Below are 16,299 nucleotides of genomic sequence, written 5' to 3'. Positions count from 1 at the left end.
GCGCAGAGGGAATGGAGAGGACAGAGCTGAGGTCGGCCAGGAACTTCCAAAACATGCGCCTATACTTTTCCCTCATGGTGAAACTACCTCGGTGGCGGTAGTTTGGCCAGGGGGTGCCATTAACGTGTCCCAGACCTTGGAATAAGTCTTGCAACATGGCCAAGTTATGCATGAGTGGCCTTGCTGCTTCTGGACATGCCTTTATCTGTAGCCAACGTTTTTGCTGCTTAGCTCTCGCCTCCACATCTACATTACTTTCACCCCTAGACATCACCCCAGTCTATGCCTCTGCTTCTAGCCACCTTTTTTGCTACTTAGCTTGCCTCCACATCTACACTGTTTTTGCCCCTAGACATAACCCCTATCCATGCCTCTGCCTCTAGCCACTTTTCCCAGTTTAGCTTCACTCCACATCTACACTGCTTTCCCCGCTAGACATCACCCCTGTCCATGTCGGGTCGGTGGCCTCGTCATCCACCAACTCCTCTTCCAATTGCTCACTGTCCCCTTACTGCAAACCACACATAACCACAGCTTGCCCTGATGGCAACTGTGTCTTATCACCGAGGCCCAGAAACGTCGGTTGTGGGTCCACAACCACAAAATTGGAAGGAAATGGCGGATGCTTCAGTATTTGTAACACCTTTTCCTGGTGCTCGGGTCTGGTCTGCGTTATACCCTGCTTAACGCAGCTGCCATATCCGGAATTGTGATGAGCACATGCTAATGTTTTGTGTCCAGTGGAAAGGATGGAATAGGAATTCACATAAGTCTGCCACCCATGGAAACTCATGGTGCAGAAACTGAGGGAGCTGACTTTGATGAACCCTTGGGTTTTGGAGATGGAACTCCATCAAAGGTCTCTGCAGCTCAAACACCCTGCTCAACATATGGTATCTAGGGTTTCAGCGTGTGGAGATGTCGCACAACAGCCGCTGTTCGGGCAGATTTAGGCGTTGCTGGAGTGTTTTGAGGCTAGCAGCGGCTCCTGTCCACTTGTGAAAGTGGGCGCACAAACACCGAACTTTCACCAGTAGCTCGTGTACATTTGGGTATGTTTTCAAAAAACGTTGCACCACCAAGTTAGATGTGGGCCAGGCATGGAACACGTTGGGAGGCTGGCAAGCTCCAGAGTCACTACCAGGATGCGGGCATTTTTACATATGCGACCCTGCCTGGGCCCAGGTGCAGCAGGGAAATACACATTGCCAACTCAGCCAGGATGGCATCTCTGACCTCGGAGGCAGTGTGCTGTCTGTCCCCCAAGCTGATGAGCTTCATCGCGGCCTGCTGACGTCTCCCCACGCCAGTAGCTGGGCTCGATTCAAGGGCGGAAGAGGAGGAGGGTGGTGTTTCAGCACTCCTGCCAGGAATATTGGGTGGGGAGACAAGGCAGGCCGCCACAGTTTGTAACCCGATCCCAGCCTCAACTACATTCAGCCAGTGTGCCGTGATTGAGATGTACCGTCCCTGGTCGCATGCACTTGTCCACACGTCGGTGGTAAAGTGGAACTTTGTGCAACTTAGCGCAGAACTTAGGGCCCGCCTAATGTTACGAGACATGTGCTATTGCAAGGCTCAACTCACCCAAAGGGCCAAAAACACTGCTGGTGAATTTTGTTCCGTTCCAAAGGACTCTGTGTTTAGATTTGGCTCAGTCACAGCTCCAGGACATGCCTTTGAAGGCAAGGTTTCCTTTAGTGGCTCCATCTCAGCAGGATGATGATGGTGAAGCTTGGTTAAATCTGGTGTCGGAAGGGAAAGTGGTTTCTGATCTACAGCTAAAGTACTGGAGCATGTTCTTTGGACAATTAACACCTGATCAGAACCCTGTAGAGGTAATGTAGAGTCTGATATTAGAGGACCATTACTGCTAGTAGTTGTTTCAGCCAATTCTCCACCTTTGTGGCCCTCTAAATAAAAATACCCCCAGGGCTGGATGCCAAAATGTTATCAATTTCACAATCAAGGTCAATGTCTGGGTCCTCAGTCCAATCCACTGCATCAATCCAACACAATGAGAGTGATGGTTCTGGAATCAACGTTTTAGGGGCTAAGAATTTTAAAGGGGCTAACACTCTGCTGGTGCAAGGCTCAACTCACCCAAAGGACCTAAATCTCTGCAGGTAGAGGCTGAAGTCACCTGAAGGGCCTCAATCTCTGCTGGGAGCTCAGCTTAAGGGCCTGGAACTTCATTTGGAAGGGCTCACGTTAAGGGCGTTAAAAGTGAATTTTGGAAGGTCTTACCACATCAAACAAACATAACCAATGACAGTTCATGGTGGGGGTTTTGGATTTCCCATTGCCTATTCCATATTCCTATTTCCCACTTTAATAGAGGTTTTTTGGAATGTGGAAAGTGTGTAGTTGTTAGGCTGTGATGTTGGGGTAATAGAGGGACTTTGGTATGTTAGATGCCCCCAGACATGCTTCCCCTGCTGTCCCAGTTACATTGCAGAGGTGTTGGCATCATTTGCTGAGGTGTCATAGTGGACTTGGTGACCCTCCTGAGTCGAATGGTGGGATCCCCTGAAACAAAGCATTTTCTCCCATAGACTATAATGCGGTTCGATATACGATCGAATAGTCAAATATGGAGTGGCTATTCGAAACGAATAACGAATATCAAATATTTTACTGTTCACTCATCTCTAGTTGTTCTGGCTTATTTAAGGGGTGCAGTTTTGAAAATGGGGTGATTTATGGGGGGTTTCTAATACAATGGTCTTTCAAAACCCCTTCATCACTGGATTAGAAACTTAAAAAATGGGTTTTAGAAATTTCTTGAAAATTTTGAATATTGTTTCACTTGTAAACCTTATAATGTCTGTAAAAAATAAAAGGGTGACTAAAGTTTGATGCCGACATAAAGCAGAGATCTGGGACATGAGATTTAGGATATAATTTTGGCGGTCTGACTATCTGTATGCAATGCACATCATTTCAAACTTTATAAAATGCGTATTTTTCAAAATTTCCATCAAATTTCCTATTTTTTCATAATTAAACACAAAACATATCAAACAAAATTTATTACTAACATGAAGAACAATGTGTTACGAAAAAAAGTCTCAAAATCACTTTGGTAACTTAAAGTGTTCCAAAGTTATTGCCACATAAAGTGACATGTCAGTTTTGAAAAATTGAGCTTGGTCAGGAAGTCAAAAAGTGCCATCGGCGGGAAGGGGTTAATCTATCGTTGTCCTCCAATCCACCCATAACCCCTAATAATTTTGGTTGCCTTTTTTGCACTTTTTCAAGTTTGATTATATCTTTCTTGTATACTGAGGCCCAAAATTGCATATTTACCTAGTAGATGAGGTTGAGGTTGGATAAGGTTGGATGAAGACATCAGTCCATCAAGTCCAGCCTATAACATCTACAAGGACTTGGCTTGGGTTCCTCCACTAACCTCCAGTTTTCTATCTAGCTATAACAATATATTGACAGATTTATTGACTTTCTATGAAATTTCCCCCATTGTTTGTGGGATGATCAGTCAGAACATTAGATTGTAGCCTCAGTAGTGTCAGGGGTTAATGTGAGTGATGGCAATCTTTGTACAGGACTATGGAATATATTTGTGTTATAGAAGGAAGTAAATCAGTATAAGACAAGGACGGCCGGGACGGGTTATTTCTTCTACAATTCTCTATAGTAAGGACGGTTCAGAGCACAATCCTCGGAGAGAAGATCCAGAATGATGTGCGGTGAGAGCAGAGAATGTAACATCTATCCCATCATACTGTATAAAAGGAGGGAGATGAGAGCAGTCACCATATAGCATGTCCCTGATCCTGGGGGCCGTGCTGTCTGTGTCACTGCTTCTATCCATCATGTCTCACTGAGGACTGGAGATACGTCATCTCATCATCATCATCATTATCCTACTCCTACAAGGAGATGAGCATTATCATTATTCTGTTCTTTCTTCTTTGGTTTCCTTTTACACAATTAGTCTGTGATCTCAGGATTAGAGAAGTTTATAAGGATGTACAGAAAGGTTCCCAGGATGGAGATCTCATCATTGGGGGGTTATTGACAATGTATAGAGCTGCAGAATATCAAGAACCCCCAGACTACAATTCCACAGGTTATTCATGTACTGAGTAAGTCCTTATTTCATGTACAAATTGCCATCAGAGAAGTAGAGCGAGTTGTGTGAGGTCTGTAGACAATTCTCTGAAGATAAGGACTTGATAAACCATATGGAAGTGTCTGTGATATTTCTGTAGCCGGAGGATCTTGTGCAGGTTCTTGTGATTCTCCTCATATTCCGGCTCCTAGTAAATGCTGCTCATGTATTCCTATCAGTATCCTCAGCTATACACAGGGATCACTTACAGTCTTTACACTCACTATGGGTTAATAACTTCTCAGTAAGGCCGAGGCCCCACCTTGTGAATACGCCATGATTTGACCGTGGAGGAAACTGCGGCAAAAACCATGGCATTTTACATTCCCTACAAAGTGGATGAGATTCTGGGTAATTCTATTCACACATTACAGGAAAATATCCACAGCACAAATAGGGACACAAAGTCCGCAGAGGAATCTCAATGGTGTGTAAGGTCCAACCAAGCTGGAGTTGTACTGCTTCATAATATCTCTGCGTATCAGGGAGATTGATGGCTCCGTCAATCTCGAGACGTGTCAGAGCCGCATGCACTAGACGTTTGTGTTTCCTTTTAAACATAGTTAGAGGAGAGAGCTCGGATGGATTTGCAGAAAGACTTAGGGAGATCTATCGCGAGCATTTGTGGTTTATGCAGGATCTTGGTACTATATATGTTTCTTCTGCCCAACCAGGAGAGCAAAGTAATATTGAAGTAGTGTGTGGATTTCCTCTAATAAGGAAACAAAGGTCAATTTATAAATCCAGTCAATGTCTTTGAAAAGTTTAACCCCTTAAGGACAAGCCCAAAACTGCGTTATGGACCCGGCCTCGATTATCAAAACTGACATGTGTCACTTTAAATGGCAAGAACTGTGAGACGCTTTACTGTAACTTACACAAGTGATTATTAAATAGTTTTTTCATGTTAGTAGCAAACACTAATCAATATTTTTGTACTTAGGTATAAAAAATAGGAAATTTGATGGAAATTTGAAAAAAATTGCAATTTTCAAAATGTGAAATTCTCTGCTGTTCAGGCAGACAGTCATACCACCCAAATACATGAATAAATCTCATCTGCCATATCTCGGCTTTATATCGCCATCATCTTTTGTTTGTCTTCTCATTTATTTGGATGTTACGAGGCTTACAAGTGTAACATCAATGTTCCAGATTTACAAGAAAATTCCCCAAACTAATTTTATAGGGACGACTTCAGTTCTGAAAGGAATTATAAAGGCCGATATAATAGAAGCCCCCATAAATCACCCCATTATCAAAACTGCACCCCTCAAATAATGCAAAACAGCATTTGGGATGTTTATTAAGCCTTTAAGCATTTCAGAAGAATACAAATAATATGGAGGTGAAATTTAGACATTTCTTTTTTTTTTCACTAACACATTCATTTAAACCTAAAACTAACACAATCACAAAGGGTTAAAGAAGAAAATACATCTGACAGTTTATCCTGCAATCTCTTCTGAGCACAGCAATACCCCCATGTGGGTGTAAACTGATGTTTGGGCAGACGGCAGCGCACAGAAGGGAAGGAGCGACACTGGGGATATGAAAAGCAGATTTTGCTGGAATAGTTTTCAGGCGCCATGTCTCATTTGCAGAGTCCCTAGAGGACCAAAACAATGGGAATCATATAAAAGTGACCCCATTTTAAGAAACTACACCCCTCACAGAATTCATCAAGGGGTATAGTGAGCATTTTCACCCTACAGCTCATTTACAGATTTTCAAACATTGTGCACATGAAAAATTACTAAAATGTCACTTTATCCAAAAGTTTTCATTTTCACAAGGGGTTAAAGGAGAGAAAGCCCCCCATCTTGTTAAACAATTGCTCCTGAACTCGGCATTACCCCATAGGTGGTCATAATCTGCTGTATGGGAACATGGGGGGCTCAGAATGGAAGGAAAGATATTTGGCTTTTAAAGGGCAGATTTTGCTGGAATAGTTTTCAGGTGCCAGGTCACATTTGCACAGCTCCTAAAGTACCAATACAGTGAAAACCCCCCAAAAGTGACCCCATTTTAGAAACTACACCCCTCAAGGAATATATCAAGGGTATTATAATTTTAAACCTAAAAATTATTTCAAAAAATTAACGTACATGGGCAACATGGTGACTTAGTGGTTAGCACTGCAGTCTTGAAGCGCTGAAATCCTTGGCTCAAATCCTGCCAGGAGCAACATCTGCAAAGAGTTTGTATGTTCTTCCCATGTTTGCATGGATTTCCTCCCATACTCCAAATACGTACTGATAGGAAAAAATTTACATTGTGATCCCTATAGGGAGCTCATAGTCTACATAAAAAATTAAAAAAAATGAATGTACAAAATGAAAATTCAAATTTTTAAAGAAATATTCAATTTCATTGACTAAAACGTTGTGGCCACTTTGTGGCATCAGAGACATTCAGTCCTAGAACTATTAAGTGGGCCATCCAGGGAGGACAGAATATTATATATGTGGGTGTACACTGCTGCTTGGGCACACGGCAGGGCTCAGAAGGGAGGGAGTTCTGACTTTTTAGCTTTTGGGGTACAGATTTAGAGGGACCCTCTGGGAGCCAAGTTGTTTTTGCAGTGCCCTGAAGGTGCCAGTAAACTGGAATTCCCCAAGAAGTGACCCCATATTGTAGGTGCAATTTTAGGGTCTCTGCAAATGTGACATGGTGTCCAAACACCAACAATCTAAATCTGCACTCCAAAAGCCACATAGCGCTCCTTCACATCTGCGCCCTGCCATGTGCTCAAACGGCAGATTATGCCTACATGTATGACACTGGCTTACACCAGATGACGCACTTAATGCCATATGTGGGTAGAAAATGCTGTTTGGGCACAGGTGGGCACAGAAGGGAAGGAGCGCTATTTTGGTTTATGGAGCACAGTTTGGTTTTAGGACACCATGCCACAAAGCCCCTGAAATGCCAATAAAATGGAATCCACAGACATGTCACCCCATTTTGGACATTACCCCACTGAAGGGATTTATCAAGTGGCGTAGCGAGCATTTTTAACCCTTGAGTGTTGCATTTATTTAGCTTTTTAGAAATGAATCCGCAGCTGATAATGAAAAGTTACAGATTAAAATTTTCCAGAGATTTGCCATTTCAGTGCCCGATATGTTGTGCCCAGCTTGTGTCAGCAGAGATACACACTCCAAAAATGGTTATGTGGGTATCCCGGGCACAACAGCTTTTAGAGAGATAATCTCTGATACAAGTCGGGCACAACAATTTTTTGGAGGGTGCTAGACATCCAGTTACGATTCTTACTGATTACAAAAACTTAAGATATTTGGACACTGCAAAACATTTAAATGCCAGATAAGCTCGGTGGGCGCTTTTCTTCGCCCATCTCAACTTTTCATTTACCTATATTCCCGGTACTAAGAATGTCAGGGCGGACGCTCTGTCAAGAAGTTTAACCCCCAACCATGAATCCGACAAACCTGAATTTTTGCAGAAAAGGGGTGTTGTGTTGGCAGCCCTGGATACTCAGTTGAAGGCTCAGATTTTGAAGGCTCAGGACAGTGCTCCTAGGGGGACCCAACGGGTGTAAGTTGTTTGTCCCGAAGGTTCTACGGGGTCAGTTGTTACAGGAATGTCATGACTCCAGACTGGCAGGGCATCCTGGGGTCGCAGAAACTAAGAGATTACTTACTAGGAATTTTTGGTGGCCAGTTTGTAGAGCGGAGGTGGTGGTGCATGTGGCTAAATGTGCGGTCTGTGCCAGATCTAAAGCCTCTCATGCGCAGACTGCGGGGTTACTGCATCCATTGCCTATTCCTAGTAGTGATTGGACACATTTGGCCATGGACTTCATTATGGACTTGCCACGATCGGAAGGTAACACTGTTATTTGGGTCATAGTTGACCGTTTTAGTAAAATGTGTCATCTGATTACTTTTCCTAGGTTGCCCTCAGCCAAAATTTTGGCGAAGGAATTTGTTAAAAATGTGGTGCGTCTGCATGGAGTTCCGGAGGACATTGTCTCTGACAGGGGTTCTCAGTTTGTAGCTCGTTTCTGGAGGGCATTTTGTGGCAGACTGGGTATAAAATTGTCCTTCTCCGGGTATCATCCTGAGACTAATGCGCAGACTGAAAGAAAAAATCAAGATATTGAGCAGTTCCTTCGTTGTATTGTCTCTGATAATCAGGATGATTGGGCAGGTTTTTTGCCTTTGGCAGAGTTTGCTCTCAACAACCATGATTCCTCTGCGGCGGGCTGCTCTCCGTTTTTCTGTTGTAATGGTAAACACCCTATTTTTGGGCCCTTTTCTGGAGCTAAGTCTTCTGTGCCAGAGGTGGAGTCCTTCTCTCTCAAGATGGAGGATGTCTGGGTCAGGGTAAGGAGAAATCTGGTATCCTGTTCGCAGAGAACTAAAATGGTGGCTGACGGGAAAAGGAGAAAGGTTGACTTTGTGGTGAGTGACAGGGTGTGGCTATTAGCTAAAAATTTGAAATTGAAGGTCCCCTCTAAAAAGTTTGTGAGTCTTTTTTCTGTGACGGAACTTATTAATGAAGTTTCGGTCAGGTTAGACATTCCCCCCTCATGGAAAATAAACCCCGTGTTTCATGTCTGTGTGCGGTGGAGACTGCGCCTACAATTGTGCCTCCCCTGGACTCAGATGGAGAGTATGAGGTCTGCCGGATTGTGGACTCACGATTTTTGAGGGGAACCCTTCAGTATTTGATGGCTTAGAAGGGGTATGGTGTGGAAGACAACTCTTGGGTTCGTGCTTCTGAGGTTTCTGCCCCCAGACTGGTGGCTGCCTTCCACTGGAGATATCTGGATAGGGCTGGGCCCAGGAACCCGGGGGATTCCCATTGAAGGGGGGGGGGGGTACTGTCATGACCTGAGTACTTTAATAAAATTTGTATGTTTTTCTGGCAGGGTTTGGTTGGGGATTTGATCCAGTGTTCTGTGGCTCTCTGGTGGTTTTCTTACCATTAGGACATTAGTTTGTGTGTTGAGTATCTTCCTTCAGTGTACACTTGATGTTTCTTTGATTTGAGCCTCAGGTGTTGGTCATACTCATCATCCTATCAGATGGTTCTGGGGCCTGTATAAGGCAAAGGGATGGCTTCAGTTTTTGCCGGTTTTCGTTGTGACCAACCTGAATTCGTGGCTCAGTGAGGAGGAGTATTTGTGGAAGTTACAGCTGATTTGGAAGTGGTGTGAGTGTTGCCTTGTGTGTGAGTTTGGTTTTCCCCTCCACGCTTCTACTCTACCCTGTCCTTCAGTTTCTTGTTGCCTGACACTGTCTTGGTATTAGTGAGGTTTTGTTTGGAGTTTCAGGTTTTCTTTGCCCCTGTCCTGTGTAACCCTTTCCTCACTATTCCACTGTTCTTCTCCTCATTCTCCTGTTGTGTGTTTCTGTTGTGCTTCGTGTTTGTTTCCCAGCACATCCCATCCTGTTTGTCTCAGTTTGCAGCTGCACCTGTGTTTCGTTAGGGGTGACCACCGTTAGTTCCCCAGTCCCTAGCCTCTTGTAGCTCTCTCCCTAACTATCCTCTATGTCTTCTTGTTTAGAGTGACAGAAGTTGTCGAGGCCAGGACTAGCTTGGGAACAGCCGACCATCACCCACATGCAGGGCCTAGTCAGCCACCGTAGTGCCAGTGAGAGTTTCCTAACCCTATTCCCATAGAGGTGCATGCTGCAGTGGCTTGGGCATAGACACAAACGTGACAGCCCTAATATCAGTATATACCACATATGAAATTACGTGCGTTATCCGGGGAACACCAGTGTCATACATGTGTACTAATATCAGTATATACCACATATGACATTACATACATTATCCCGGGCACACCAGTGTCATACATGTGTACTAATATCAGTATATACCACATATGACATTACATATATTATCCGGGGAACACCAGTGTCATACATGTGCCCTAATATCAGTATATACCACATATGACATTACATACGTTATCCCGGGCACACCAGTGTCATACATGTGTACTAATATCAGTATATACCACATATGACATTACATATATTATCCGGGGAACACCAGTGACATACATGTGCCCTAATATCAGTATATACCACATATGACATTACATGCGTTATCTTGGATACACCAGTGTCATACATGTGCCCTAATATCAGCATATACCACATATGACATTACATACATTATCCTTGGTACACCAGCGTCATACATGTGCGCTAATATCAGTTTATACCACATATGACATTACATATGTTATCCGGGGTACACCAGTGTCATACATGTGCCCTAATATCAGTATATACCACATATGACATTATGTCCGTTATCCCGGGTACACCAGTGTCATACATGTGCCCTAATATCAGTATATACCACATATGACATTACATATGTTATCCCGGGTACACCAGTGTCATACATGTGTCATACATGGGGCATAATCTGCAGTTTGGGCGCACAGCAGCGCACAGAAGATAAGGAGCGCGATGCGGCTTTTGGAGTACAGAGTCAGATGTTTGGTATCTGGACGCCATGTCATGTTTGTAGAGCCTGTAATGTACCAGAAAAGTAAATTCCCCAAAGGAGTGACCTCATTTTGAAAACTGCGCCCCTCAAAGAATATATCAGGGGGTGTAGTGAGTATTAGTATCCCGGACGTGACTGCACAGCGGATGGCGAAGAGGGAATATACTGTATAAGCGGTGCGGAGGACATTGGGAACACCACATCCCCTACTATGCCCCAGTAGCTCCTATGATTGGGGGGGTCACTCTGGTGTCTGTTCCCTCATAAGCTGTAAATCTGGGGTGTCCCCTGATATCCGCTCGCACCGCTTATACATTCCCTGCCTGCCGCACCCAGTTGTGTTCTAATAATTTGGCGATTTTGGGTGTTTTTGTCCTCACATTGCTAGATGTTATATTTTCTTTATTCTTCTGGTGACGCGGCCATATAAGAGCTTGTTGTTTGCGGGATGTGATGTATTTTGTAATGACACCATCTTGGGGCGCCTACAACTTATTGATTACATTTTATTAACTCTTTCGTGCTGAATTTAAAAAAATAATTATTCTGGCATTGCATTTTACCTTTAAATTTTTCGCCATGCAGCATACAGTATAAGTAACATGTGACCTTTATTCTGCAGGTCGGTATGGTTACGGCGTGCAGTGTACAGTATAAGTAACATGTGACCTTTATTCTGCAGGTCGGTATGGTTACGGCGTGCAGTGTACAGTATAAGTAACATGTGACCTTTATTCTGCAGGTCGGTACGGTTACGGCGTGCAGCATACAGTATAAGTAACATGTAACCTTTATTCTGCAGGTCGGTACGGTTACGGCGTGCAGTGTACAGTATAAGTAACATGTGACCTTTATTCTGCGGGTCGGTACGGTTACGGCGTGCAGTGTACAGTATAAGTAACATGTGGCCTTTATTCTGCGGGTCGGTACGGTTACGGCGTGCAGTGTACAGTATAAGAAACATGTGACCTTTATTCTGCAGGTCGGTACGGTTACGGCGTGCAGTGTACAGTATAAGAAACATGTGACCTTTATTCTGCAGGTCGGTACGGTTACGGCGTGCAGCATACAGTATAAGTAACATGTAACCTTTATTCTGCAGGTCGGTACGGTTACGGCGTGCAGTGTACAGTATAAGTAACATGTGACCTTTATTCTGCTGGTCGGTACGGTTACGGCGTGCAGTGTACAGTATAAGTAACATGTGGCCTTTATTCTGCGGGTCGGTACGGTTACGGCGTGCAGTGTACAGTATAAGAAACATGTGACCTTTATTCTGCAGGTCGGTACGGTTACGGCGTGCAGTGTACAGTATAAGAAACATGTGACCTTTATTCTGCAGGTCGGTACGGTTACGGCATGCAGTGTACAGTATAAGTAACATGTGGCCTTTATTCTGCGGGTCGGTACGGTTACGTCGTGCAGTGTACAGTATAAGAAACATGTTACCTTTATTCTGCGGGTCGGTACAGTTACGGCATGCTGCCTACAGTATAAGTAACGTGACCATTATTCTGCGGGTCGGTACGGTTACGTCGTGCAGTGTACAGTATAAGTAACGTGACCATTATTCTGCGGGTCGGTACGGTTACGTCGTGCAGTGTACAGTATAAGTAACGTGACCATTATTCTGAGGGTCGGTACAGTTACGGTGATACCTCATTGATATTTTTTATGCAATACTAATTCTGCAGAACAAAAAGAAATTTGGGGACATAAATCAATGATTTTGCATCGCCGTCTTCTGAGAGGTGTAACATTTTTATTTTTCGGTTTACAGTGTTGGTTGAGGGCTTATTTTTTGTGGGACAACCTGTGCTTTTTATTGGTACTATTTTGGGGTACATAGCACTTTTTGATCACTTTTTATAGCATATTTTGTAAGGTGAGAAGGTGAAAAATCTCTGCTTCAGGCAGTTTTTTTCATAGGTTTTTTTTTTCCAGTGTTCACCATTTATGTTCAATATTGTTTTTAAGTTTTATTTTAAAGGCTTTTATGGACGCGACAAATATGGATTTTTTTTTATATAATTCATTTTCTATAGAAAAAAGGGAGTTTTGGGGGCTTTTTAACTATTAATTTTTTTCACACTTTTTTTTCACATTTTCATGTGTCCCTTTACGACATTTGAAAAGACATTATTTTGATTGTTGATATAGAATTATACACTGCGAGATACAGCATTCACTTGTCCTGCAGTGTATAGAGGAAGGCAGCCTATGCAGAAGCATAGACTAACAAATGTCCTGTAGGATCACCAGGTAACGGGGAATCAGGCAGCCTGGGGTCACTGGTCAGACCCCGGGATGCATACTATAACAGCACTCCTGAATCTCGCCACGGGGGGTGCCAGGGGGCTCAGAAACATTGCGGAGCCACTTCAATGCCGTGATCATGTTTGACCGCGGCATCCAAGGTGTTAAAGGGTGTTATCTGTCGGGAAGAGCAGTGAGCGGGCGGGCGGCCTGTGAAATAGTATCACGTCCTGGGTCTCCAAGTACCTTGCATTTATAATGTAATACTACGTCAAAGGTCGGTAAGGAGTTAATATCGAAGTAGAATATTGAGGTCAAGCCCAAGTAAATAGGAGGGTCTGCTTGTGGAGCGGAGTCACTGAAGTAGGGAACAAGACTGGTAATATTTTGTACTTACATTTACTTTATTATTAGATATGGAGCCATACTGATCTATTATCTCCATAATATGTGCAGACCTCTGTCGGGGTGTGAGATGATAAATAGGATGTCATCTGTATTAATTCCATTAATTTCCATTTACATTTGAGGGTTTAAAAATATACAAACAAATATAATACTGGCCGACTGGCACAGCGGGATAGAGGGCCCTGCCCGCAAGGGTTTACAGTCTATGAGGAGAGAGGGATAGAGACAGAAGGTGTTAGGTGCACAAGGCCCCTGAGTTATGTTGTCTGTAGTTAGATATCAGGCCTGGAGTAGTCACCCCCATCATCAGGCCTGGAGAAGTCACACACACACACACAGGTGATAGTGTATTAAGTGAGTTCTAATTTAATGGTAGAAAAAGGTAGTTTAAATACAATACAGACAAAAGCAGGTTGGACATAATATAGTTGGCATAACATGATTGGTTGTAGAGTTATAGTATAAATCTGGCACATGGCTATTGGCTGAGGCCTAATGTGATCTCCTATCTCAAACTGGGATAGACTTTCCCATGAAACAAAGTCTATATGCTGTAACGGGATTAGCTCAGGGATCGCTGTCTTGAGCACTGTTTGGCACAAAATGAAAGTCCAATCCACCCAAGTATGGTGCAACTGGCCGCAACCAGTTTTATTAGGATTTTTCCAGGCAAACAAAACATAAACAATGCAAAATAAAGTCCTAGCCGTCTGGCTTCTACCTTCAACACAGGTTACCTAACTATGAGAGCTGGGCTTTTTGCACAGCTCCCTAAACACAAAACAGCAGTATTACTTACAAGTATTTTCCCCAGGAGTAGACAGAGCCATATACACTTTCATGAAACCAGGAATTAACCCCACACATGTCAAATCCTGGAGTGGCTGAATGGAGTAGAGCCACACCCAATACTCCTACTCCAGCAGCCAGAACTTTTTACCAGGGTTTTGGTAAGACCCACGAGCAAGGAGCGCAGCTTTGCTCAGCTGCACCTAGATTGTGTATGACAGGAACCTGGGAGAAATGTACACTCCTTCTACCACTTTTCCCCTGGTCCTGTCACAATGCATATATCATGCCAAGAGAGATAATTAATGCTCAATAGGCTGGTGCCAGCCTTGGAGCTAACGTTCAATAGGCTATAGAAACTCTGTGTTTACACACTTTTCTTGACTTCAAAGGTGAGGCCCTTAAGAGAAACAGGTTCATAGCCATTCATTAACATTCCATTCTCCTTATCACCTAAAGGGGTCGCTCTTTTTCTGATCTTTTGTATACAACAATACGACCACTGCCCATAATCCCAGCCTAACCGGCTCCATCTCTGAGAGAAAGAGTGAGAGAAAGACATAAAGAGATATAAAGCAGCATCAGCTCAGCTCCCATCTTTGTTCATATATATTTTTAAAAGATATTGTTGGCCCCCCCACAAAGGTCAGGGGAGAGACTGTACAGATGACGGTGTGGGGGCAGTAGTGTTATTGGAGGTTGTAGGCCTTCCTGAATGGGGGAGTCTTCAGGGTCTTCTTGTGATTGTGGGGGTCAGTCTTATGTAATAACATTGCACGGTCACTATAAAACAGATCCTGTGCAATGTAAATAGTGATCATTATTTGTTCAAAAGTACCAAATGCAGAGACCTTTATCTTTCAGTACAACATTGCTTGTAATATTGTAAGCTCTGTAAAACCCCATTCACACAGCAGTATTTTTGGTGTCCAAAATTATGGATCCGCACAGTATTAAGGTTGCATTGCCATGTTGGTACTTTGCAATAATGTAGTGGGCTTTGGGTTGCAATTTGGGCACTCGGTCTCTAAAAGGTTCGTCATCACTGCCATAGACTAAAATGGGGTCCACTGGGTTTCAGGTTAAAAGAGCAGAAAAATGTGGAGAAAAAAGCGCTGCTTGCAAGACTTCTCTCTCTGTGTTTTTAAAGTGAAATAAAAAACGGAAATCCCCATACGCAGGTGGGAACCAAGCCCTAATCTCTGGTCCATAGCAAATTGGTTGACCTGAAATAAATCTTTGATGTGAACTCCCCAAATCACTGAAAAATGTAAGGGAAAGCTATTAGGAAATGAGAAAGGGGGCACATACTTTTTTCATTTCAATGTATGAGAATAAGGAGTAACTTAACAGGACTTACAGAGGTCATGTAGTGAATAAATGGAGTCCAGATCTCTGGTCAGTTCCTCATCTTGATATATTTGTCTATTTACAGGGGACATTCTGAAGGATTTCTATATTCTCTGATTTTTCTCTTTGCCATTGATAATATTAACCAGAATCCTGACATTTTACCCAATATTACACTGGGATATGATATTTATGACACATGTATGACTGAGTGTTTGGCAATGTACCATGTATTACATTTTCTATCTGGCCGGGGTAATGTAATACCTAATTACTCCTGTAGGGGCCGTGGCCAGCTGGCCGGTATCATTGGAGACCACCACTCATCTACCACTATTCCAGCAGCACAAATCCTTGGACTATATGGATATCCTCAGGTATTGGACACTCTAGACATTGTCTATTAGTACAAGTGTAATATGAGTGAGATGGGATATATGTGAGTGTATACCTGACCTATAGAAAGCCACAAATCTACAACAATCACAAAGTGTCTTAGATAATGGAGAGATATTACTAGATGTATAGTGAATACTAGAGGTGAGGGAACTGATTCGTATTGAGTAAGATTCAACCTCAATTTTCCATAATATTGCCTTAACAAAATGCATGTTGATGTAGCATCGACATCCAGCCCCGCCAACATCTTGTGAATATATAGTAAGTATACAGTTAGGGCCAGAAATATTTGGACAGTGACACAATTTTGGCGAGTTGGGCTCTGCATGCCACCACATTGGATTTGAAATGAAACCTCTGCAACAGAATTCCAGTGCAGATTGTAACGTTTAATTTGAAGGGTTGAACAAAAATATCTGATAGAAAATGTAGGAATTGTAGACATTTCTTTACAAACACTC

The sequence above is a fragment of the Leptodactylus fuscus genome, chromosome 1 (genome assembly GCF_031893055.1).
Source record: "Leptodactylus fuscus isolate aLepFus1 chromosome 1, aLepFus1.hap2, whole genome shotgun sequence".
Lineage (NCBI taxonomy): Eukaryota > Metazoa > Chordata > Amphibia > Anura > Leptodactylidae > Leptodactylus > Leptodactylus fuscus.
The sequence above is the reverse complement of the archived record's forward strand: the minus strand, read 5'-3'. Positions refer to the sequence as shown.